The 26540-nt window shown below is 41.2% G+C and overlaps 1 protein-coding gene across 2 annotated transcripts in view; it reads right to left on the bottom strand.

Annotated features, from left to right (window-relative positions):
- LOC126282113 (uncharacterized) overlaps positions 1-26540 on the bottom strand; it is a 388870-nt gene that overhangs the window by 259678 nt on the left and 102652 nt on the right. The window lies entirely within an intron of this gene.

Here is a 26540-nt window from a genome sequence, read left to right as displayed (position 1 = left end):
CTTAACCGAAATTAGCCTAAGCACAAATACGCACACCCTTGCCCGAGGGAGGACTTGAACCTCCGCCGGGACCAGCAGCACAGTCCATGACTGCAGCGTCTAAGACCGATCGGCTAATCCCGCGTGGCGGTTCCACTAATATTTGTTAATTAATAAAATATTGGTTCTAACTAGCCTCTACGAAAACAGTAGTATGCAAAAACTGCACTGAATCCATGATCATGACAGCAGACAGTAAACGTCATACAAAGACTTCATATCATGTGTTATGTGTCAACTATGAAACAATAGATTAGTGTACTGTTGTGTGGCTAAACTGTGTATCGAAAAAGATGTTGAAAGTAGATTTAAATCACATGTCATTAATGACTGCTGTAAACAAGATACATTTCAGTAAGAATGTCGTAGAGGACCTAATTTCTCAAATAATTTTATCTGCATGAGGGAAACAGATAGCTTATGTGTTGTGCAAGGATAGTTTCGTCCTAATACCGAGCGAGGTGGCGCAGTGGTTAGCACACTGCACTGGCATTCGGAAGGACGACGGTTCAATCCCGCGTCCGGCCATCCCGATTTAGGTTTTCCGTGATTTCTCTAAATCGCTCCAGACAAATGCCGGGATGGTTCCTTTGAAAGTGCACGGCCGACTTCCATCCTCGTCCTTCTCTAATCAGATGAGACCGATGACCTCGCTGTTTGGTCTCTTCCCCCTAACAACCCAACCCAATCTCCTCCTAATGACAGTGTAAGGATACAAGAGTATTAAACTACAGTTAACAGAATGAATAGCACCAAAACAGTACACACCGATATATTTTCTTCAGGTGAAGCTCCGCAGTTTTCGGTATTTGGAAAAAGGAGAGCTGAGTACCGAAGAGCTGAAAATACGACTTTCTTTACGCAACGACTAATTTCAGAAGCATTACCATCCGTTAATAGACCTTCTAACATAGCATCTTGGTTCGAAACGTTTACAAAAATTACGTAGTTGAAAAAAATAATTCTAAATGTACGTGCGTGTGTACCTGTAAATATTGTAAATTAAAGTTCGCCACCGAAGTTTCTGTCTGTATGTTCGGGGTAACCTGAGGAACTACTGTTGGGATTTTGATATCGCTTTCACTAATTGATAGATTCTCGAGGAAGATTTGTGTATTTAATTTATTATCACTAAGTAATGGCGTGTGTGCAATCTGTGTATTTTCATCTGTTACACTTTAATTGCTTCTTGGGTTGACATCAGGCGGCAACGGCTATGAGCTGGTGAGATAGAGAGGGACGGTATTTGTAAGGAAAGCAGTAAACTAACAAGCATCACAAAATCTAGAGAGCAACAAATCTTAAAAAGAGTTACACATGTCAAACGCCACGCACCGCGTTTCTCTGTAAGTGTTTTTCTTTATGTACGCTGAGGTGACAGGAGTCAGAGGACATCTCCTAATACTACTAAAAACGTGTCGGACCTCCTTTTGCGAGGCGTAGTGCAGCAGCTCGGCGTGAAGTTGTTGGAACTCCCCTGCAGAAACATTAAGCCATGTTGCCCCTACCCCTGTCCATAATGGCCAAAGAGTTGACGGTGAAGGAATTTATGCAAGAAACTGATCTGTCTATTATGTGCCTTAGATGTTCGGTGGGATTCATGTCGGTCGATCTTGGTGGCCAAATCATTCGCTGTAGTTGTCCAGAATGTTCTTCAAACCAATTGCTAACAATTGTGGCCGGCCGGGGTGGCCGAGCGGTTCTAGGCGCTACAGTCTGGAACCGCGGAACTGCTAAGGACGCAGGTTCGAATCCTGCCTCGGGCATGGATGTGTGTGACGTCCTTAGTCTAATTAGGTTTAAGTAGTTCTAAGTTCTGTGGGACTGATGACCTCAGAAGTTAAGTCCCATAGTGCTCAGAGCCATTTTAACCATTTTTGAACAATTGTGGCCCGGTGACATACGGCATTGTCATCCATAAAAGTTCCATAGTTGTTTGAGAACATGGAGTCCATGAATGGCTGCAAATGGTCTCCGAGTAGTCGAGCATAACCATTGCCAGTCAATGATCGACTCCGTTATACCAGACGACCCAGTCTGTTCCATGTAAACGCAGCCCAAAGCACTATGGGGTCACCACCAACTTGCGCACTGCCTTCTTGACAACTTGGATTCATGGCTTCGTGGGGTCTGCACCGTACTCGAACCTTACCATCAGCTCTTACCAACTGAAATAGGGACTCATCTGACCAGGCCACGATTTTCCAGTCGTCTAGGATCCAAATGTGGTCACAAACCCAGGAGGAGCGCTACAAGCGATGTCGTGCTGTTAGCAAAGGTTCTCGCGCCGGTCGTCCGCTGTCATAGAGTATTAACGCCAATTTTTTCAGCACTGTCCTAAGGGATTCGTCCGTCCCACATTGATTTCTGCGGGTATTAAAAGCACAATCGCTTGTCTGTTGCAATGACAACTGCACGCTAACGCCGCTGCTCTCGGTTGTTAAGTGAAGGCCGTCGGCCAATGCGTTGTGCGTGGTGAGAGGTAATGCCTGAAATTTGGTATTCTCGGCACGCCCTTGACACTGTTGATCTCGGAGTATTGAATTCCCTAACGATTGCATCTAGTTCGACTACCATTCCGTGTTCAAAATCTGTTAATTCCCGTCGTGCGGCCATTATCACGTCGGAATCCTTTCCATGTGAATCACCTAAGGCAGGTGACAACTCCGCTAATTGACTGTGGTTTTATACCTTGTGTACGCGATACTACCGCTATCTGTCGCTATACCATGACTTTTGTCGCCTCATTGCATGTAGAGGGTAATCTCAGGAAGTACTGTAGATTTCTGATAAGTTTATCAGATACTCTAGAAAGGTTTGTGTGTATCACTTCATATTACAAACAATTCGTCTGGCCGTAGATACTTATCGCGACCCGTGTGCAGCTGAATCGGGTGTTAGAAATTGTGTATGACAGTGGTTCAACTAGCAAGTCAGTGTGACTGATTACGATATTTTTTCAGCAAATTTTCTGTTGTGGGTATCCACAGTAGTAAACCATAATGAATAACCCCGTTTCAGCTGTACGATATATCTTTATTGCTGATCCATCTAATTTCGCTGCGTTAGAACCACGTCTTCAGGGATACAGATTTATAATTTATTCCAGACGATAAGCAGTAGATGACCCAACATTCTTTGTAAAATTATGGTAAAACCGTTTAGCCGTCAAACGATCGGTACTTGTATTTTGGAATAAATTATAAATCTGTATCCCTGAAGATGTGGCTTTAACGCAGCGAAACTAGTTAGATCAGACAGAAATAAAGATATATGGTACAGCTGAACCGGTCTTACTCATCACGGTTAAGTTACTTTTACCATAAAATTACTGTACATGTCTTTATATTTTTTCAGTTATGAAATTTTGAACAGCTTTTGAATCAAGATGTGCTAATAAAGGCAACAATACTAATTATTATCAGAAAATAGCTATATTAATAATAATAATAATAATAATAATAATAATCATTATTATTATTATTATTATTATAATTCCGTGTGGCCAACAGCGTGATCCATGTCTTTCAATGACAATGCTAACAAAACGAGTCTTTGAGTATATGTTCACTGCAACTACCCAACGATCATGCCTTTCTTTTTGAAATGCAAAATAGGCAGATATTAGTACATTATGGTCTACTGGTAGTATGAACATAGTCCAAAGAGTGCTTACATTGAAATAGCAATGTACCTCGTGAACATACACGAAACTTGGTTACAGTATTTGGCTCCTAACAAAATACTGGTTGTTCACGGGAAATGCTAGACCTCGCTTATTACCTTTCTCTTATATTCGTATGGAAGATACAGGGTGTATCGTCGGCAGCTCGTGGTCGCGCGGTAGCGTTCTCGCTTCCTGCGCCCGGGTTCCCGGGTTCGATTCCCGGCGGGGTCAGGGATTTCCTCTGCCTCGTGATGACTGGGTGTTCTGTGATGTCCTTAGGTTAGTTAGGTTTAAGTAGTTCTAAGTTCTAGGGGACTGATGACCATAGATGTTAAGTCCCATAGTGCTCAGAGCCATTTGAACCATTTGAACAGGGTGAGCCAGGTGGAAAGGTACACGCTTTGAAGGGTGACAGTGATTCTGAACAAAAAATTTCATATCGACGTTTGCCCTACTCCGAATGGTTTCCGAGACAGATCACATTTAATATCACTTTTGTACGTTTTTCTGGAATAACTCGAAAACCGCACCCTCCAGCGAAAACGTGTCGCAATACAAAATTAAACTATATTAAATTTCCTTTAAAAAAAGGTCCTATTCATTTTTTTCTCTAGAACTAATGGTTTGTACGAAGAGAGCCCGAAAATGATGAAAAATTCGATCGACGAGCTTGCTCTGTAGCTTACTTAGTTTTTGTAGGCCAATTCGAGGTAGTATATTGCGGTAGCAACTTGAGACGAACTGTCTGATGCGGGGCACTTGTGGTTTATCAAATTGAGAAACTACCTGAAATTGGCCTACAAAAACTACGTAAGCTACAGTGCATGCGCGTGGAGCGAGTTTTTCAACAGTCTCGCGCTCTCTTCGCAAAAACCGTTAGTACTAGAGAAAAAATGCATAGGACCTCTTTTGTAGGAAATTTAATATAGCTTAATTTTGTACTGCGACACGTTTTCTTCCTGACTCATCCTGCATAGTGCAAGAATCTCTGGTAGTCATAGAGTTTGTCTGCGGAGTGTGTTCTAACAGATTATTAAAATAACCCGAAGTCAACTGAGGCCTAAGTACTGCAGAGCCCGCCCGGCTAGCCGCGCTGTCTAACGCGCTCCTTCCCGAGCGGGATGGCGTGCCGGTCCCAGGCAAGAATCCGCCCAGCGGTGTGCCGGCCAACCTGTGGATAGCTTATAAGGCGGTTTTCCATCTGCCTCAGCGAATGCGGGCTGCCCCTATTGCGCCTCAGTTATATATGGGCGATTGCTGCGCTGACACTGTCTCCATGTACGCGTACACTACAATTACTTTACCACACAAACATTTGGGTTTCTACTCGTCTGGTATGAGACTTTCCCAGGGGTGGGGGGTTAACAGGGGGCCGAACTGTGCTACAACCTTGAGTTCGATATGGGGCGGCGGTGGAGTGGGTGGAGCGTTGTGGCCTGTTGTGGGTTTGTGAACCACTGAGGGCTACGCCGGGGACGAAGCTTCTCTGTCGTTTCTAGGTCCCCGTCTCAGTACATAATACACAAGCACTGCAGAAAACACCACAATAAATACTGACAAAATTGTACTCCATACATACAGAAGTAAATGAGTTAAGAAAAAAAATTAAGAATTATATGTGTAGAGGATATTTCATCGCATCTACAGCAACAGATTATTAGAGTCTGACGGTGAAAATTCTTCGAAAATGTTTATGTTAAGTCATTATTCAGAAGCAGGACATCATGTCAACGGTAGAATTATAGATTCAGTTGTAATTCATTTTTGGAGAATAATTCCAGATCTTGTAAAAAAATTATGAAATGAATAGGAAAATGTACAAAATTATTCAATTCTTTTCATAGATTACGAATGTTCAGTCATTAAAAAGGGAGCCTATTCGTTAAAAAAAAAAAGTTATCACACCTCTGAGCTCTCCCATTGAAACATAAATTTTTATTTAATGCCAGATTATGGAAAAGCACAGAATAGAGGCCTTTTCAGAGCTGAAAAAAGCGTGCTACTAAAGAGGAATTGTCGACTAGTTAGAAATAGACAAAGGAGACACAAAAATTCAATGACCATATTGAGGAACTATTTTCGAATACAATCTTACGTGAAAAATCCGTGTAAGCTAATGCGAGACACAAACGTGTTTTTCTATTATACATTCGAAAGCTTGTACCGAAAGTAATAAATAAACAAACACCGTATGGATCATTTCTTTTGTTACTAACTACCGATTTCAGTCTGGGCGGCAGAAACTGCACGTTGCGGCGCCAGACCTGAAGATGATGGGCAGCGCAGATCTGAAACTGGTCGTCGCTAACAAAAGGATTGATACAGACGGTGGCTGTTTATTTATTATAATAACAAAGATCACTGCTCCCTAAGGCACGCCGTCAATTACGAAATTGTATGGAAAACAGCACTTATGCTAAAATACGCTTAACCAGGAGTTAAACGCAGGGTACCTGGATGCCATTGCGTCAGGCCGAGAAAAACATCATCCACTGGCGAGGCGCGTCGCCGAAAAGAAAGTGAAAGAAGAAAAAAAGGCTTAAAATGGATGCAGGGGAAACAAGGGGCATTGAGATAGCGCGGTAGGCGAGGGGAAGTTATTCTTGGCAAGGCTGTTATAAATCAACGGTCCTCGTCGCCATCAGGGCTCATTAATCAGGAGGGACCGCCCCGTACCTGCGCTTCCCGCCCGAGTTGGGGCATTCTCCAGCACGTCGCACGTCGCTGGTTTCCTGTCATTCTTAAAGAGTCTTACCGTAGTCTTACCGTTACTCATATGTCTTGCGAAATCAGGTAAAGGGTTTGCGGAACCAGTTAAAGTTCTTTTGTGGTAAGGACTGTGGGACCAAACTGCTGAGGTCACCGGTCACTAGGCTTACGCTCTACTTAATCTAACTTAAACTAACTTACGCTAAGGACTATGACGGTACGTCACATAAATTGACATTTGGAGAAAGGGAAAGGAAGTTTCTGTTGTGCGACTTGTGAATTATAAATTATTTCAAGACTGTGTACGTGTGGGCAATGTGTAAGAAAGATCAAGAAGGTAAGTAATTCCACCAAAAATCACAAACATCGATGTAATTGGAAAAGAACAGTTTTTGTATAATTTCTGTGTAACATAGGCCATGAAGATCAGAGACATTGCTTTATTGAAAGATCTCCTTTTTTGTTTCGTCTAGCGGTAGGCCGCCATTGTAGTGCTATCTTATAATTAACGTAAATTTTACCTGTATTGAAAAATATAATAGAAATTGTTATTAGAAAGTCTGTATTATTGACTTAGTTGTCACCTCTCATGATCGCAGCCATTAATTATAATTAACAAAATTTTTACAGAACTTCGTAGTGAAGGGAGTTCATCTCCTCTAGCAGGAGTTAGTCGGCCAGTACGCTGGTTGTATTATTTAGTTAAAATTTCAAGTCATAATATTAAATGTAAATGAGAGAGACTTCTCAGTTTTGATCTTCCATTAATTTCAAAGTTAAAGACAGCAGTGATAAATTTCGTTTACTAAAATTCACAGCACTGAATGAGTTCAGTATGTTTCATTTTGGCCGCCTAACGGCAGAGGAGGTTCTCTCCAGTTTTGCCTTGCAACTAATGAACAAGCGATATTGAAAATCATTATATTCCGCAATATCTCAGTTAATCTTTATGTAGTCTGGTACATAAATAACCAGTAGCCCCTGAGACCCATATTAATAATTACAGTTTGCGTAAGAATACGCATATTTTCTTTTCTAAATAGCAGCGCTCACGCAAACTATTTATTAGAAGGCGGTGAGGGTGTCTGTACAAGTGTATCGCGATATAAGTTAATTAAAAGTCGCATGCTAGCCCACAATATTTAAAGCCACCCCAACGAAAATCATAAAAAATATAATAATAAAAATAAAAATATATAAAATTATTCCGTGACAAGTGGCATTACATACAAACGCATACCTGTATACACTTATACCGTGGGAGGACAACACACACACCCTTGCCCGGGGAGGACTCGAACCTCCGACGGGGGGAGCAGCGCGAACCGTGACAAGACGCCCTAGACCGCACAGCTACCCCGAGTGGGTTCCTAAGGCTGGTGTTACACTACCAAATTTTCTTTGATGATGTTTCTTTGTGAAATAAATTTGATAATGTAATAAGGAATCCTGTCAAAGCCTTGATCAAATTTTATTTGATGAAATGTAACATCTACATTTATCTACATTTATACTCCGCAAGCCTTAGATTTAATCAGAAAAAGCGTTCTTCTGTTTACTGAATGGAGAACTGAAACCGCTTTAGCATTGCTACAGCTTTCTAACATTTTCTGCTTGTTTTTGCGCTTTGGATCGCAATAAATAATAGATTATGTTTGTTGGTCAGTTGGGGTATGTGGCATTAGATGTCTGCGCACAGGTCATGTAATTTGCCTAAATAAGGGGCCGCTGACTTGTGTACGTGGTGATGGCACCCGATAGCGACCCAGATGGGTTCCGTAGGCTTTACAGCAGCCAAATTTGATCGCGGAGACATCAAAGTGAGTTTACTATAATGCTCCTCAAACCACTGTAGCATGTTTCTGGCTGCGAGACACGGACAATTATACTGCCGTTAGGGAAGAAAAAAATGGTTCAAATGGCTCTGAGCACTATGGGACTCAACTGCTGAGGTCATAAGTCCCCTAGAACTTAGAACTACTTAAACCTAACTAACCTAAGGACAACACACACATCCATGCCCGAGGCAGGATTCCAACCTGCGACCGTAGCGGTCGCGCGGTTCCAGACTGTAGCGCCAGAGCCGCTCGGCCACCAGCGGCCGGCTCGTTAGGGAAGACATCAGGCATTAAAGGATGCAGTTGGTTCGCAATTGTCACCTTGCCTTCGATTACTACCACACGTAGTGTAATACTTGCCGAACTACCACCCTCAATAGCCAGTATAGCTCTGAGCACATGGGACTTAACATCTATGGTCATCATTCCCCTAGAACTTAGAACTACTTAAACCTAACTAACATAAGGACATTACACACATCCATGCCCGAGGCAGGATTCGAACCTGCGACCGTAGTGTCACGCGGTTCCAGACTGAAGCGCCTAGAACTGCACGGCCATACCGGCCGGCCTCAGTAGCCAAGAGTCGCAGTAATTCTTTATTTATTTATTTATTTAACCTGATCAGATTAGGGCCATCAGGCCATCGCTTACATGGGACTAGTGTTCCACACATGCAGCATTTCACACATCAGAGTTACATCATGACCATAGTTTAAATGATAAATTTAGCCTACTCTAGTGACAATATGAATAAAGGGTAGTGACTAACACCTAATAAAGTAAATGCGGCAGTATTTCTACAACCGGTGCTATACATACAGATTATGATAAAAGCAATAATAACAACAGTAAAAAAATCAAGTAATAATGATAAACATGATTAAGACCTAATAAAGTAAATGCTGGCAGTATTTTTACAACAGGTGCTATACATACAGATTATGATAAAAGCAATAATAATAACAGCAAATAAAATCAAATAATAATGACAAACATGAGAAAGATTGGCAAAAGTAATGAAGGTTTTTGCAGATGTACATTAATATTTTGGTGTGTAAAGTAGATGTTTACTAGTATAGCGAGTTTTGGGGAAGGGAGATTTAAGGAGGGAGAAAGAGGGAAGTAATGAGGTGAAGTGCATTCATGTACAGAAGAAGGCGTTACTGTTGCTTAAGTAGATACGTCATTAACTGTTTTTTGAAGCCGGACACGTTTTTAAATTCTCTAACATAACGAGGGAGGTTATTCCAGAGTCGGGTTCCCGCTACTGTAAAGGACTTGGAGAAGGTGACAGAGCGATGCAGTGGAACGGGGAGATTTTATTATAATGGGAACGTGTGTTTCTGTCATGTTGCTCCGACATGAGCGTGAGGAACGAGAAGAGATATGAGGGACAGTGTACATTTATAAGGCAGTAGATGACACAGAGTGTATGGAAATTTCTGCGTTTGTCTGCGCGCAGCCAGGAAAATTTTGCATATGCTGGTGAAATGTGATCAAAAAGTCGAACGTCACTGATATATAGGACGCAGGCATTCATGACCAGTTCTAGACGTCGGGAATTTTCCTGAGAGAGGCCTTGTAGGATAATATCGCTGTAGTCAATGATTGCGAGTATAAGCGTTTGTACTAATTTCTTTTTCAGATCGTAAGGGAAGAGTTTTTTATATTTTTGTAGGACATGAAGGGATGCTGATCCTTTTTTGCACACTGCAGTTACGTGCTCTGTCCAATTTAGATTTTCATCTATTATTACTCCCTAACTCTTTGCTGAGGGAGATAAGTTAATATTTGTTCCATTTAGGATAAGAGGTGGTACGGATTCCCGATGTTTTGGGCTAATTAGCTTAGAGTGACCAACAAGTACCGCTTGGGTTTTAGATGGGTTTAGATTTAGATCTATGTCCTGTGCCCATTTTGACAGTGCATCGAGGTCAGTATTGAAATTTTCAATAGCTTTCTTGAGATTGCTTGGTTTCGCACTTAGATACAACTGAAGGTCATCAGCATACATATGTTATTTTCAATAGGTCAGAACCGATGACACATCATTGACATACAGAGAGAAAAGTATAAGACCTAATACTGAGCCTTGGGGAACGACTGATACTACCTGCCGCCATTGTGATTTTATATTCCCAGACAGGACGCGTTGCTGACGAGATGTCATGTACGAGCGAAACCATTGCACTGCACTTGGTGAGAAATTTAAACCGCTAAGTTTGGCTAGTAAGATGTCGAAGTCGACAGTATCAAATGCTTTGCTGAAATCTAAGAAGCAAATGATAGTCGCTTCTTGTCTGTCCATGGCAAGTTACAGGTCATCTGTCACCTTTATCAGAGCGGATGTTGTGCTTCGATGTTTACGGAAACCTGATTGGTATTCGTCTAGTAGTTTGTTAGTAGTTAGTTACTTGGTGAGCTGGTCATGAACTATATATTCTAAGGCCTTTGATAGTGCAGGTAGAAGGCAGATGGGGCGGTAGTCAGAAGGTGCTGTGGCGATGTCCTTTTTAGGCAATGGCTTAATTTGTCCCAGTTTCCAGGCCTCAGGGAAAACACTTGTGATTAATGAATCGTTGAAAATTCTGTTATAGAGGGCAGTAGTTGGTCAATAATAAGTTTCACCATTTGGATAGTGATACCATCACGTCCAGTAGATGCTGATCTAATCCGCATTATGGCTTTCTTGACAGTACTGCAAGTGACGTGCTATAGATCGAATTTTTCTTTGCTACAGTCGTTCATCCCCATGAAGTAATCAATGATTCTCTGTTTTTTTTCGGTTCAATTTTGGTTGTAGGTAATGTGAAGAATCGGTTTAGTTCTTCAGCTGGGACCATGGGATTTTCTGATACTTTTATTTTGCCTAAACCGAGACTACGGAGATTTTTCCACAGGATAGTTGGTCTACATCTATTGTCAGCTAATGTACGGGCATGTCTGAGCTTAGCGTTTCTCACCGCTTGACTGACTTTGTTTCGTTTCTGCTTGTATACGGCATGATTTTCAGGTGTAGGGTGTATCTTGTATGCTCGATGTGCAGCATCTCTGAGATTCATGAGCTGTTTTAGTTCTGTTGCATCTGTCGTGCCTGAGAAAGATATAGCCATCTAGGTTTACGGAAATTGTAGGATTACTTGGTTTGAGTCAAGTCTCTGAGAAAAGTATTACGTGTATATCAGCAGTTTGAAATATATATTTGAACTCGTCGAAGTGAGCTGGCAGAGACTGGACGTTTGCATGTGCAATATGCAGCTTGGTGCGTTCGGGTGTTGATTGCCCAAGGAAGCTGCCGACCGATGTATGTGGGTCGTGGTTGGCGGTGACAAGAGGGTCTGGCATGAGGAATGCGGAAGGCACGTGAAGGAGTGGGGGTGAGGGAGTGTCCTCCCAGTTCTGAACACTGAGAGTGGCCGAGAGAGGGAGGGGGTGGGTCCCCACCAAACACTACAAATACATTTGGCTGGCTGAGCACTTCGACTACTATGCTGTACGGACTAGAGATGGGGGATCCGCTCCTGAATTGGTACATAGAGTTGAATCTTTCAAAGGAGTGAACAATAAGTGATTCAGAAAAAAAGAACGGTAACTCCAAACGTTTCATACAGCAGAGAGAGAGAGAGAGAGAGAGAGAGAGAGAGAGAGAGAGAGAGACGGAGCATATTGCCGGGGCCTCTGCTGGTCAGAGCATACTACACACCACACAACGCAGCCAGCACCGGCCTCTGCCCTACTTCTACCTTGGCTGCCTGCATTTGTGCAGTGCTCCATTGGATTTTGTGTTTCACATATGCCGTGCCGTCTCTGTACTTCCTCTGCTGCATGCAGTGTCTGGCGCCACTTAACTTAGCATCGCAGTCCGTCGGCGATCGTTTCAGTCGCACGTCCTGCCCTCTGGGCAGTTGATCCGAGCAACAGAACAGAGAGCTTCCCAGCGGAGAACATAAGAACTACTTCCAACAACCTGCTCGCAAGAGAATGGACGATTTGTCTCGGAGCGGGTGACTGGTGGCCGTTCACCGTTCCCCCCACCCTCGGAATTCGCCCGCTCAACGCTCATCCCACCTTTTTCGACTCTAGCCAGAGCGGTGAGCAAAGCAACTCAGGTGTCACTCTGGTCTCTGCGGTCTTAGCTCACGCAGTAATACAGCTCGTGGCTCGACCTGCTTGACTCAGCGCCTCTGCATCGGAATTGTCTCTACTGGATATTGTTTTTTGTAGTAATACCGGTATGTATATTACATAATTATGTTATGTATACATCATTTGTTTTTATTTTATTTTTATTTGTTTAAAGTGATCAGATTAGGTTCCTGATGACTCCTCTTACAATAGGATTTCTATTATGGACACTTGAACTATCGCAAAATGTGATACACCAATTATTCCTTGTTTTATTCCACATAAGGCTATATGGAGCACTTCTGTCTTACAGTCAAATATTTTTTCTTATTCTGGTACGGATTTTGCGATTTTAGGCGTCTTCGGTAGGAAACGTTCACTTTAAAAATATATGGCTTGTGATTTATTTGTACTAAGTTAATGAAATTTTAATACGTTATAACCAAATATAATTCTAATGTAAATCTCAAGTTACAATATTTCCGATCACCCAAAAAACCTTGATAGTGCAAACTAAATCAATAATCAAAAACTTTGTCATATCGTGGAAATTTCAATAAACAATACAAAATTCTTACTCATTATCTGTGTTACTTCAAAATAGGATCAAATAAGATCAAAGTACAGGTATAGTACTGGAATAAACCAAGTTTAAAGGGCAATGTGCCTTCCATTTATTTTCTATTGTGAATGAGTGGTGAGTCATGAAAAAGAGCTAGTTCATTTCAGGGAGTGAACAGTTCTGATCCAATCTCTGAAAAGAAAAGTTTTGCCCATCTCTAGTACGGACTGCACATAGCGACACTGATTACTTACATTGGTCATATCCAGAAATGTGTTTGTGGACCAGATACAGAAATACCTATCATAATTTCATTCGTGTTAATGTCTCACTACTAAAAGCTCCTCACATATCGAATCCTTTCTATAAACCATTCCCCCTCTTCTCTCTCCTCTACATTCTACACAGAGAGATGTACATACACTCCATCCAGGCTGCCTGCCCCTCTCTCCGCCGCAACCATTGAAGCAGCTCAACCTGTCGCAACAGAAGCACAAACACAATGGTTAATGCCGGGCCAACTTGTGTTTCTGCAACCCTTGCAGGTTTCACCTGCTGCACCTGATAACAGATTACGCCACCCGTCCAACACTAAGCAGAGCTCAGGTCCAGCTTGGGAAAAGATTTTTTTGTGTTCATGAGGCTGCTTCAAATGAATCGGTAGGCGTCTCGCAATGCAAATTGCGTAAAAAGTTACTAAGCACTCATCAGAGAACCTCCAGTATGTTACCACATGTTTGGAAATTTGACCAGCCTGACAAGTGTGTGAAAATGTATGCTAAGCACTCGAGGCCACTTAGGAGTATAGAGGAAAAGGCTTTCTAAATTTAGGGCAAGTCCAAACCTTAGCTGACAACATGCACAGCAAATTGCTCCCCAACATAGTGCATGTAGTTGACTCTGGTGTCTGCCGAAGTACAATTGATTTATGGACAGGCAGTTACAAAGGGGTGCATTACATTTGTCACAATTACGGTTGCCAGATCCGCGGGTGCCGCTCGGAGTGCCTGGATTTGGAATAAATTCTCGTTATATGGGCCGATTACATTGTGCTACGGACTTGAATTTGACCTTACTCTTCAGTCATTTTGAATAATTTCGTTCGAATGTTATTTTCTTACTGTAACAAAACATTACATTTCTCTTCTTGTTCTGACAACTCTTCGTTGTTTCATCTGTAATATTCGGCTAGCACATTATTAGGAAACACTGATAAATATCTGCATCGGGTCAACTAGTAAAGTCTATCTTTTGTGTTCAGTCGTTCATTATTAGTTAACAGTTTACCAGAAATTACTGGAAATCAGAAATGGAAAGGTGCTGCTCCAGTCTTTAATAGTAATCTGGATCTGATTATTATTAAGGGAATAAATTCTCTTTCAGTCGGTTCATGCGTGAATAGATTAGCTTTCTTAATTCAGAATAGTGAATCATAACAGTGAAATGAAGAGAAGACATCTAAGTTCCTTCCGTGAAGAATGGTTGCAGGACGAACATTATATAGAGTAAATACAAGAAGTTGTTAGTGATGATTGTGTGTGTAAGAGCAGAATGTGCAGTATCTCATATACTGTCAAATATGACAGCCTGAAGGTCGTGAATAAACATTTTACAATCAGAAAGACACAAAGCAAATATGACACACACAAAAAGTCAATCTCAACTGAATTTTTTACGAAAATATTTTTCAGTAGAAGGCGACAGAATTGCTGCAAAGAAATTAGCTTCGTCTTATTTTTGTGTGAAACATCAAAAATTCTCCTTCCAGCCTGCCAGCCATTAAAGCAGCTCACCCTATCGCGTCGGAAACCCAAGTGTACATGTGTACTGGACCACAGTGGTTAAAGCAGCCCAATTGGGTTCCCGCAAGCCTGGCAACTTATAAGGCACGCATTCGGGCTGCTGCCCCTGACAAGACTGATTTTTAAAAAGAAACTTTACCTGCATTTTCTACAGCAACTAGACTCTTGGAAAAAGAGAATCCACTTTCCAAAGATATTCACGAGGACATGTACGAAGTGAAGAAAGAAACAGAGGGTCGTAAAAATGATAAGTTTTATGAATTTGAAGCTAAATGTGTTTAGAATACATTACAGAAGAAGAAAATAATATTCTAGTAACAGAGAGCACTCTTGTTCACGATAGATTATTAAGTTGTCTTAAAAAATGGCACAAATTTAGTTGGAATAATACTCCGTATACAATTGCGCCCGTTCTAGATGTATGTCAACGAAAAATATTTTCATTTGATGGCTTGACCGAAGAGGGAAAGAGACTGAAAATTAGTTTCCATTTCTCAAGATTGTTGTAATAAGTTATTTCCACACGATTTCTGGGATTCCTCCGTAGCACCAAAGTAAGATGCGGCTGAACTGAAAGGAAAATGTTAGTAAAATGTGCTCCTGCTTTATGCTAAAGAGAAGATACGAAACGAATTAAAGCAAAATGTTCCGTTTTCATTAGATTCAGACGCTTCAAATAAGCATAATGAAATAATTGCCTGATACTACAACGCACTTCTTCAAAGATAAGGGGAAAATGTTACTAAGTTCTTAATTTATATGAAGATTTAAACGAATGTGCAGAAGCCGTTTCAAATAATCTATTTTATTGGAAAATTGTTTAACACTAAACAGTGTAGTTCCTTATTCAGACGACAAATCTACAATTAGTTTTGGTAAACATAGTTCTGTCTTTACTAGATTAGAAGGAAAATTGCAAACATAATCAATACCAATTTGTTGTAACATATTACATAATTGTGCTATATTTGGATTCATGCTTGTAGAACACGGTGCCGAAAATCTGGTTCTTAAAATATATTCAGTCTTTTCTTCATCATCAGGAAGTTCCTAGGAACTAAGAACATTTTGCGAGTTTGCTCAGCATAACTATAGTGAAGTACTGCGGTAGTCTGCTGTGCAATTGGTGTCATTGCGACAGCTGCGGAGCGGCTTGTTAAGATGTCTCGGATTTTAAAGATGTGTTACGTAGCACGGGACGAAGAAAAAACAAATCTCCTAATTTCGAAATTTATTAGTTCACAACAAGACGAAATAAACAATTATTCGCTGTCACTACAAGAATGTTTTCTGTACTTTTTAAAAGCAACTGTAGCTGCATTTTCTTTTGGAAAAGGAGAACCTAGTTTCCAAAGACACTCACGCAGTTATATCAGAAGTGAAGAAACAAACAGAGGGTGATAAGAGGTAAACGTTTTATGGGTTTGAAGTTACTATGTCTTTAGAATACGTTACAGAAGGAGAAAACAATATTCTACAAGAACAGTGCAGACTTGTTTACGGCAGATTATTAAACTCTCATAATAAATGGCACAGCTATAGTTGGACTGAAACTCTGTATATAACTGCATTCGTGCAAGATTTATGTCAACCAAAATTATTTACAATTTATGACTTGGCCGAAGTGGGGAAAAAACTGAACATTAGTTTCAATGCAAACGAACTGTATCATGAGTTTTCTGTTTTGAAATCGGTAGTATGATATCTTGATAGGAAGGATAATAATTGTTGTAAAATGTAGAGTGCCTATTTACAAAAAGCGGATGCACTAAACCTCTTCAGAATAATGCAGCGTGTTCTCATAATTATCGTCACCAACGCACATGTTGAAAGAGTATTTAGTTTATGATGTTCATTGAACTTGTGAAAGCCTAGATTTTTATTCGGATGAGTTTGAAAATGATATGTGCAGATTTATACAGTGTGGTTATTAAAAACAAGACCCTTATGAATGCAGCAAGATCCTCAATAAAATATGTCTAATAAGGTGCGCGTTTGTAACAGTAATTTTTTACTAATAATACAAGTAATTTTATTTGTTTCGGTATAGGTTCGGTTAGTGGTAATCACAGCAGTAGTAGGTGATTAGTAGTAGTAGTTTATTTTATCAGGTTAATAAAAATTAAAAACTGTGGTCGTTATAATACAGAAAAATCTGTTTTAACATATTCTGTCCCTAATTACGCCAATGGCCGTGGCTAGTTGGCTAGTCTCCGGGTTAAATTAGATTAGTTTTTCGTTCCATAGATCCGTGCCTCGAGTTCAGTCTAGAAACCCTAGTCACAATGCGCTACATAAATTCGGACTGCAATTTGAATAAATATGTTTTAACATGTCGGCGTTTCCCAACTGCCTGTAAACCGGCACAAACACGTTTAGAAAATGTGGATGTTTCTCGTGAAAGCATTACCAAAATTATGTGTTGTGAAGGCTCTCGACATATGGAAACGACTTCCATTCATGTCTCTTAGCGTAAACATGGTCTTGAAGTATGATGTGAGTGAACAGCGTTTAAAAGAAAATATGAATTAGGCCTTCTTAATTAAGGTAAGGGCTACGGTTTGCTACTTCAAGAGACTAGGTTCCTGCGCGAGACTGAATTCATCTTTAAAACGGTAGGTTTCAATTTGTGGGAATGGTTCTTTTTAGACTGAGTGAGAGAAGGTTGTTTTGAATAACGAAGTTGCCTCTGATAAAATGCTTGTTTATGACCACCATATAATTGGCCAGCTTGTAGCATTTCTTAGGCCATTTGAGCAAGGCATCGTTAATCTGGAGGATGACGAGCCAATCTTACTTTTAGTTCTACTGTGGTTTTATACCTTATAAGCAGATTGTACTATTCAGGACAACGATGAAGAGGCATGTAATTTTATTTCATCTGAATCTTATAGTCTTTCTGGCGAAGTCTAATTTGTGATATAAATGTACGAGGGCGTCCTGCAAGGTGAAGTCTCCGAAAGTTTTATGTTAAAACTCCTAAAGCTTTATAAATAAAGTAAAAGTTGTTGACAGGTTTTTAAATAAAGTAAACGTTATTACGTTCTACATCTATATTCTTCAGGTCTAAGCATTTATTGCCCAATACGGTCATCTTGGTGACGAACACATTTCACCCAAAGCGACAGCATTTATTGATATCATCACTGTAGTATATTTGACTTTGTTGACGGAGCTACAACCTCACCTCTGTTTGTAACGCTTCATTACTATGAAATTGAATTCCTCGAAGGTGTTCTTTAAGTTTTGGAAACACGAAAATTAGATGCGGCAGAGTTGGGACTGTACTGAGGGCGATGGGTAACAGGGAACCCAAGGCGTCGGACTGTTACAAATGTCCAGCCACGTGCGTGGTACGTGTGTCTGGCATTTTCATGCTGAAAGAGAGGATGCTCCATGTGTGGACGAACCCTTCGAATTCGAAACTCGATTAAAGCTGTTTCTCACGCACCGACATAGTTACGTTGCACACCACCATGTTACCCGCTGTACTTTGGAGCCCTCTCGTGGCAAAGGGCTGCAAATATGTAGACATTAAGAATAAAGAGTTTTCATGTAAAGAAATCGGAGGCTTTACTTTTCAGCATATTCTCGTAGTTTCAGTACCTGAGACCTTTGAAACAAGACGCTGGTGTCTTTCCAGAGCAGAAATTCCGTGTCAATATGTGAAATAAAGTCCATTGTTTGAGGTGCGTAAATATCGCACGTTGAGGAAACTAACCAACGATAAAAGAATGTGTGTTTATCAAGTGGCTCGACAGATGTGTGGTGAAGGTAAGTTTCTAAAGTTATGTAGATATTATTTTAGTCATGTGTATGTTAACAAATGACATGATCCCGACATTATTCTGAAAATAGTAATTTGAGTTTATGTATTTTCAGCGTAAGTACCCAGTCACTGCAGCCAAGAAGCAAATTCAGGACATTACAAGAAGACGAAATTTGTGGACTGTGCAGAAGATTCTCCACTCCTACATGATGTATTCAGTAGCTACTTGCAAGAAAGGTATATGAGAGACGATAATATTCTATAGCCTGGAAAAGTAACTGCCAATGGATTTCTCTGATTGCTTGTGTGGTAAGAAAAGTATTAAATATACTTTCCACGAATGTCTCCAGCGTTAGAGTCTAATTGCACGGAAACATAGTTAGTGAAATATGATCACGTATTTATACAGAAAGACTTAATGATCTAGTTGTAATTAACTCTGGTCAGTACACTCGTTAATGTTACAGTCAGCTATCATGCATCACAATTAAAAATGAGAAACAGTAACATGAGATCAGAGTGCGTATTTACGTGTGCAGTTTTTCGGAAAGGATTTCTGAGGATTATAAGGTATTATATACACGCAAATCATATTTGTTTCAGATTAAACTTTTTGATTTTAATCCTCTCAAATGACACTTATTTATGTTTATAACAATTTTGAAATACATATGTTTGCTAAATTAGTGAGATAGTTTTAGGTTTGACTTAAATAATTCGTTTAGTGGAACTGAACAGCCTTGCCGCAGTGGTAACAACGGTTCACGTCAGATTACCGATGTCAACGGCTGTCGGACTTGGCAATCAGTTAGATGTTTGACTGTCCGCGTCTGCCGAGCGCTAATGGCAAGCGGGGTGCACTCAGACTTTGTGATGCCAATTGAGGAGTTACCTGACAGAGAAATGGCGGCTCCAGCCACGAAAACTGAAAACAGCCGGGAGAGCGGCGTGCTGACCTCAAACCCCTTCACATTCACATCCAGTGACACCTGTTGGCTGAGTATAACAAGGCTGTCGCGCGATACCGTTGGGCCTTATATTTACCTCTGTGCTACAAAATAAAATATTCGTTTGTTATCAAGTAAGGCAGGCATGGGCAACCTTTGGTAACTCGCGGACCTGATACGAAGGTCACTTCGAAGGAAATGCACACTATTTTTGTAAAAATACAGTTTTCATTCTGGATGTGTGAAAGTTTTACAGCGTGTAGATACATCCTTCCCGCTTGTCTTCAAACTTAGTTCATCCTGTTCCCGTGAGTGGCGCCGTCACAGCATGTCAGAAGCAACGTGCTGTCATAGAATTCCTGTGCTGTGAAAACGAGACAGTGGGAAACACCCATAAGAGATTGAAAAAGCTGTATGGAGATGCTGCTGTCGATCGCAGTACAGTTAGTCGGTGGGCAAGTAGGTTACGTGATGAAAGCGGGCACGGCAGTATTGAGTATTGTCCTTGCAGCGGCAGGCCTCGTACTGCACACACTCCAGACAATGTGCAGAGAGTTAACGAATTGGTGACTGCTGACAGACGCATATGTGACGACACTGAAGAAATTTCAAGCTCGACTGAGTCGTGTTCGACCACATCGGCAAAAGCAGGATGTTTTGCTGTTGCACGACAATGCACGGCCACATGTCAGTCAAAAAACCATGGAAGCGATAACAAATCTCGGATGTACTACACTGAAACACCCACCTTACAGTCCTGACCTGTTTCCTTGTGACTATCATCTCTCTGGGAAACTGAAATACTCTGTTCGTGGAACAAGGTTTGAAGATGCAGGCTGCCAAACAGTGGCTCCAACAGGTTGGTCCAGAATTTTACCGTACGGGTATACAGGCGCTGTTTCCAGGATGGCGTAAGGCAGTGGAGAGGGATGGAAATTATGTGGAGAAATGAAAATATTGTACCTAAAGGATGTTTCTACACACTGTAAGACTTTAAAACATGTAGAATAAAAGATGAATTTAAAAAAAATAGTGTGCATTTCTTTTGGAGTGACCCTCGTACTAATACTTATTTAAGCTTTCGGGTCGCCACGTCACGTGCCGCGACAACAGCGCTCCTAACACGTAAAGTCAAAACTATTGTGACATTAATGTTTCGGGGGTAGTGCACCCCTTTCCCGACATGCCATGCCAACAAAACACGCGATTTTGAGACTACATTCCTTTCATGTTCACCCATCTTCATAAGTTGGCATAGATTTATACGACGTGAACATTGAACATTTATCATAGTTGTCCTAAAAACTTTCGTTGCAAAATTCTGCAGTGCGGTTAGTAACGTAATAACTTTCGCGACATGTAAGTAAACGTAAACATCTGAAGATGAGATGCCAGGCATCTTGAAATCCATCGTGGAAGAATAATCGCTTATAAAAGCAACTGGTTGTAGCTAATTCATTATAAATTTCCTTAAGTTTCGATAGTTTCAGTGTTCTAGTACGTCCACAGTGGACAAGAATTATTTACCAGAGTTAATATAGTATAAGAAAGATTTGAAAAACAAAATACGGCAATGAGATGAGTGATTCTAATTGACAAGCAGTTACGTTTAATTTGCAATTTTTGGCCACAGGCAGGTCATTTGAGTGTTTGAAATGTAGTGGTTTAATATTCAAAGCACTATTAGCGAGCATTTCCTTAAATATTTGCCCAAAAATACTTTTGATGACTGGTCATACTGGTATTGATTCTTTCTGTATAAATCATTCCCGGACTTCTTGCTGCGTCAATTCAGGGGAAAACTCGAGGTTTCGACGAGCAGCTACTGTGCTGGCTTCGTACAGCCCATAGACGGCTTCTGATCGATGGCAAATTACGTAGTTCTGTTACAGATGGTGTAAACGTCTACGCTGGTGGCGCCAGGCTCCCATAGCAGCGTAAACATTTCTTCTCTGCATAGAGGGCTCGCTACCATGGACGGCTGAGGTTATATTCGCTGTCACGGTTAAAGTTCTTCTCGCAAATTCTACAGCCTTCTTAATAACAGAACCCAGTATGTAGGAGCCTGGGACAAAACATTTATTTTGTCGAACGGTATTTTGTGTTTGTTTGTAAGGATATGCTCAAGATCTGGAGATTCATCCATTTATCATTCATTTAACATGACTTCATTGTTCTGTACAGCGGACAGAAACGGTACAGTGGGCTAACCAATGTAATTGATTCCCGTACTCATAAGGGTTCTTATAAACCGCAGGGATACTGAGGCCGAGACTGTCCTCAACAGGGCGCAGCATGTCCTTTACGTTCTTAGGAGGTCGGTAAAAAGCTGTCATAGCTCGTCTTCCGAGGACTGCCTGTTTTGCTGAATGTAGAGCCGCAGAAAGGAACTGATACAGTCGGTGGCTCATCACGTGAATGGTCAACTTCTTTTTCTCTTAAGCATTTCTTTGAACACATGAACAGCACGCACTCATACGTCCAATTTGCTGTTAAGACAGAGAAAACAGAAAGGCTGCCAATTTTAGATGGTTTGGTACAACCAGAGTCGGACGGAAGCCTCGTGTCCTCTGTGTACCGCAAGCCGGCGCTCACTGATTTATATCTGAATGCACAGAGTTTTCATCATCTAGTTTAGAAGAGAGCAGTTTTAATACATTGATACACAGCAAATGCTGTTTCTGACGAGTAGGACTTGGTTTCTGAAATTAATCGTCTGGAGCAAGTCTTCCGAGGGAACGCCAATGGTTCACGTGATATGAAGTCAAGTTTCTCCAAGAAAAGGAAACCTGAAAATGTTGTGGAGTTCGACGCTGGCAAACCGTAACGTCGGCTGAAATGTAACAAGATACCTTCTCACGGGATTCTGACGACTGGAGGTTGCTCCATCTCTCCGAACCTCTAATGTTGGCTGACTGCAACACGATGATCATCTCACGGGATTGTGAGGACTGCAGGTTGGTCTACCTGTTCCATATTGTAGCGCCTAGAAGCGCTCGGCCACCTCAGCCAGAATTTTGTATTATTTCGAATAAAAATCTTTGGAGAAACAAACGTTCTATAGTTTTAGAATGATACTCATATGTAACCGTCAACTTAGGTGCTTCTCTCTATGACTAGTAAATTAAGTTGGAACACATAGTGCGAACACCCATCCGCTGACTTCCGCCAGATGACGACCTTATCCGTTTCCTCGTCGTCTCGTGGTTGCAAGTAAGTGGAGGAACCGCATTAGTCGGGAACTCACTCCGATTTACTCGTCAGTTAACCGGATCCGTTAGCTAGTTTTTCTGCATCCTCCATTGACTACAAACCCTCTGCGGTTGCTCGCCAGCTCTTCATGGTAGTACCGAAGATAACCTCAGGGAGTGTACTACTCGGAACACTGATTTCGTATGGGATTAACCGTTAATCGGTGCCGACGAACCGCTCTAGGCGTCCAAGCGGTGAGAAGGATTTCATGATCTGTTCGCCTCTTTGGGCAACCCGGATACTGTCCCTCTTTAGAATGACCCTTCACCTGTTGACAGGGAGGTCGGTTCAAAGCGTGGAAGACAGCGGCGAAAGGCTTTCCGAGGAACTGGTCGTACGATCTGCTCGGTTATTCTGGCAAACAGGTTTCAAATGCTGACGTGGCTAAAAAATGATTCCGAGCCAGCTGCGGTAGTCTGCTCTGTTTCAGAGGCTGCCTCTTGACCTGCAAGTTTCCGGCAGTGCCGAATAGAGGTATTATTTTTAATTTGGAACTTCAGTATAGAGCATGGTGTATCTCCTTAGGCATATGGTCAGGTGCGAGGGTGACTCGCGCTCTTAGGGTTCAGTGCAAATTTAAATATGCGTGTAGACAGTTCATCCATCTCGGGAATCGAGAATCTTGACGTTTTTTGTCTGTTATACATACTGATAGTGGAAAAAGTTTGGTCCCGGGAATTGTCAGATGACAAATAACGAAAAAACTATTTTTAAGCTTGATATCATTATAAATTAAGAATTTTCTGATTTATTTTTCCTTTAATTGTACTGTGAAACCTAACTTTTTACCAAATTTCAGAAAATCCCCATGCCTTTAAGAGAAACGCCACTGGACGCAGAGAATATCGGAGCTTGGGTTGCCATAACACGAGCACAAATTACCGGGCGGATGGTTTTCCGTACTACCGTCACTTCCGATGCCTATTGTTTATTTATCTATTTATTGTTCTAATGAATGAAAATGAGATCAGTCATTTATTTTTCCAACACGACAACGCTACTGCTCATATGGACGCCGCTCCTTATGCTTTTAGATGAAAACTAGAGACAGAGCAATTACGAAAGGTTCCTGTCCCCTCGCTCACCGGATATGTTTCCACCCGACTATTTCCTTTGGGGTGCGGCTAAAACATTTGTGTATCAAAATAACCCAAAATCAATAGAAGAAATGAAGACACTGATAACTAATGACCTGGATTCGATTACAAGTGAAACATTGGTAAAGGTGTTCGCAAATAATTGCAATCGTGTTGCTCTATGCCTTCAAGAAAGAGGAAAACATTTCCAGCACCTACTGTGATACTGGTGAGTACAGTATGTTTCATCATCATCATCATCATTTAAGACTGATTATGCCTTTCAGCGTTCAGTCTGGAGCATAGCCCCCTTATAAAATTCCTCCACGATCCCCTATTCAGTGCTAACATTGGTGCCTCTTCTGATGTTAAACCTATTACTTCAAAATCATTCTTAACCGAATCCAGGTACCTTCTCCTTGGTCTGCTCCGACTCCTCCTACCCTCTACTGCTGAACCCATGAGTCTCTTGGGTAACCTTGCTTCTCCCATGCGTGTAACATGACCCCACCATCTAAGCCTGTTCGCCCTGACTGCTACGTCTATAGAGTTCATTCCCAGTTTTTCATTGATTTCCTCATTGTGGACACCCTCCTGCCGTTGTTCCCATCTACTAGTACCTGTAATCATCCTAGCTACTTTCATATCCGTAACCTCAATCTTGTTGATAAGGTAATCTGAATCCACCCAGCTTTCGCTCCCATACAACAAACTTGGTCGAAAGATTGAACGGTGCACAGATAACTTAGTGTTGGTACTGACTTCCTTCTTGCAGAAGAGAGTAGATCGTAGCTGAGCGCTCACTGCATTAGCTTTGCTACACCTCGCTTCCAGTTCTTTCACTATGTTGCCATCCTGTGAGAATATGCATCCTAAGTACTTGAAACCGTCCACCTGTTCTAACTTTGTTCCTCCTATTTGGCACTCAATCCGTTTATATTTCTTTCCCACTGACATTACTTTCGTTTTGGAGATGCTAATCTTCATACCATAGTCCTTACATTTCTGATCTAGCTCTGAAATATTACTTTGCAAACTTTCAATCAAATCTGCCATCACAACTAAGTCATCCGCATATGCAAGACTGCTTATTTTGTGTCCACATATCTTAATCTCACCCAGCCAGTCCATTGTTTTCAACATATGATCCATAAATAATATGAACTACAGTGGAGAAAGGTTGCAGCGTTGTCTTGCCCCTGAAACTACTCTGAACTATGAACTCAATTTACCGTCAACTCTAACTGCTGCCTGACTATCCATGTAAAGACCTTTAATTGCTTGCAAAAGTTTGCCTCCTATTCCATAATCTCGTAGAACAGACAATAACTTCCTCCTAGGAACCCGGTCATATGCCTTTTCTAGATCTATAAAGCATAGATACAATTCCCTGTTCCACTCATAACACTTCTCCATTATTTGCCGTAAGCTAAAGATCTGGTCGTGACAATCTCTAAGAGGCCTAAACCCACGCTGATTTTCATCCAATTGGTCCTCAACTAATATTCGCACTTTCCTTTCAACAATACCTGAGAAGATTTTACCCACAACGCTGATTAGAGCGATACCTCTCTAGTTGTTACAATTTTTCCTGTTTCCATGTTTAAAGATTGGTGTGATTACTGCTTTTGTCCAGTCTGATGGAACCTGTCCCGACTCCCAGGTCATTTCAATTGTCCTGTGTAGCCATTTGAGACCTGACATTCCAATGTATTTGATTAGTTCTGACTTAATTTCATCCACCCCAGCTGCTTTATAGCACGGCAATCTATTGACCATTTTCTCCACTTCCTCAAATGTGATCCTATTTCCGCCATCATTCCTATCCCATTCTACCTCGAAATCTGAAACATTACTGATCGTATTTTCACTTACATTGAGCAACTCTTCAAAATATTCTCTCCATCTGCCCAAGGCATCCACAGGATTCACCAGCAGTTTTCCTGACCTGTCCAAAATACTTGTCATTTCCTTCTTACCTCCCTTTCGAAGACTGCTAATTACACTCCAGAATGGTTTTCCAGCAGCTTGACCCATAGTCTCCAACCTGTTTCCAAAGTCTTCCCAAGATTTCTTCTTGGATGCTGCAATTATCTGTTTGGCTTTGTTTCTTTCTTCAACATAACTTTCTCTGTCTACCTGAGTTCTAGTATATAGCCATTTTTGATACGCCTTCTTTTTCCTTTTACAGGCTGCCTTGACTGTGTCATTCCACCAAGCTGTTTGCTTCTTCCTGCTTTTACACATTACTGTTCCAAAACATTCTTTAGCCACTTCTAGTACTGTGTCCCTGTACCTTGTCCATTCCTTTTCCAATGACTGTAATTGACTACATTCAACTAACTGGTACCTTTCTGAGATCGCTGTTATGTACTTGTGCCTGATTTCCTTATCCTGAAGTTTCTCCACTATTATCCTCCTACATATGGATCTGACCACCTGCACTTTCGGCCTCACAATCCCAATTTCACTGCAGATTAAATAATGATCAGTGTCATCAAAGAATCCCCTGAATACACGTGTGTCCCTCACAGACCTCCTGAATTCCTGATCTGTTATTATATAGTCAATGACAGATCTAGTTCCCTGCCTTCCCAAGTATACCGGTGAATGTTCTAATGTTTAAAAAAGGAGTTTGTGATTACTATGCCCTTACTGGCACAGAAATCCAAGAGTTGTTTCCCGTTCCTGTTGGCCTCCATACCCTCTCCAAATTTACCCATAACTTTTTCATACCCTTCTGTTCGATTT

The sequence above is a fragment of the Schistocerca gregaria genome, chromosome 7, assembly GCF_023897955.1.
Source record: "Schistocerca gregaria isolate iqSchGreg1 chromosome 7, iqSchGreg1.2, whole genome shotgun sequence".
Lineage (NCBI taxonomy): Eukaryota > Metazoa > Arthropoda > Insecta > Orthoptera > Acrididae > Schistocerca > Schistocerca gregaria.
Note: the sequence above shows the minus strand (reverse complement) of the source record. Positions and strands in the feature narration are given on the sequence as shown.